The 1296-nt window shown below is 30.8% G+C and overlaps 1 protein-coding gene across 1 annotated transcript in view; it reads left to right on the forward strand.

The window, feature by feature from the left end:
* LOC109374878 (cadherin-12-like) overlaps positions 1–1296 on the forward strand; it is a gene marked incomplete at its 3' end in the record, with an annotated part of 570697 nt that overhangs the window by 437529 nt on the left and 131872 nt on the right. The window lies entirely within an intron of this gene.

Consider the following 1296-nt stretch of genomic DNA (forward strand, 5'->3'; position numbering starts at 1 on the left):
CATTATGAACTTGCTGTAGATAAGCTTGCACCTTAAAGCCCCTGTGTAAAACGGCATCATGTGATTTTTCTAGTTAACACAATACAAATATGAGCATGGGGATCCTTCTTCTGGCCTGCTCCCTCCTTTATGCAAAGGAACAAAGAATTAGCTTTGCAGGATAAGGTAAGCCTGAGTTCCCTTACTGAAAGATTAAAAAATAATAATAATTCTATGGAGATCAATTTCTAGAATCACTCAAGATTCAAGAATTTTGATTCATAAAAATTATATTTTCGATCCCCAAATTATCCTTTTATTTTAAGGAGCTAAACCGTAGAAAACACACACACACACACACACACACACACGCACTTGTTCCAGCTGTGTTGTTTATGCAGGGACAAGCAAAACCCATTGATTCCCTGGAATGAATATAATACAGACATTAGAAAACAATTTTGAAGAATTTCAAATGACACTAAAAATAATTATACTATATTGTTAGTGAAAAAATTAACTCATTTCTCCTTTTAAAATATTGTATATATGTATATGCAATCAGAAAATATCATATGTAAATATAAAGATTTATAAATATACTTATGCATGTATACACTTTTTCAGATATGTATATACTTATGTACATTCATTTATATATAAATATGTATAACTAAAAGTATATGAAATGATAAAAAAGTTATCTCTAGGTAAGAAGATGATGGGGATTTTCATTTTAGTTCATAACATTCTCTGTTCAAATCATTTTATATGCGATATGAAGAAAATTCTACAATACCCAACATCAGGCCAACATCACTTATTTAAGATTAGTACTGATGGTGAAGAAACACCTGCTCTTTAAACTAGTCACCCATGTGCCTGACTCAGTCAGTTCTAAATAACTGATCTTAAATGTTGCCCGTCAATGCAAGTTATTGTGTGTGACCTCCTTTAAGATACTATCATGTGAAGAGCTACTTTAAAAGTTCTAATCCTCTCAAGAGTTTCACACTAATCAAGTTCGTTTACAGTTCACATTTGAACATATTTTCCCATATTTCTTTGAATTAATCTCTACAAAACTCAGATTTACACTGGAAGCAAAACCTGGAAGATTAAGGAGTAATAACAACTGAATTTAATTTGGATTTTGGATAGAAGTGAAAACACATTTGCTTTTTTATCATGTCAGTTTGAAAAGAAAATGGTTCTGATTTTAGCTAAATGAAGATTTTTGCATTACTCTATTTGGATCTCATTATAAAAACCTACTTAGACTTTTCACTCAGTTTCCACAATATTACCACAGATTTT

The sequence above is a fragment of the Hipposideros armiger genome, unplaced genomic scaffold, assembly GCF_001890085.2.
Source record: "Hipposideros armiger isolate ML-2016 unplaced genomic scaffold, ASM189008v1 scaffold_869, whole genome shotgun sequence".
Classification (NCBI taxonomy): Eukaryota; Metazoa; Chordata; class Mammalia; order Chiroptera; family Hipposideridae; genus Hipposideros; species Hipposideros armiger.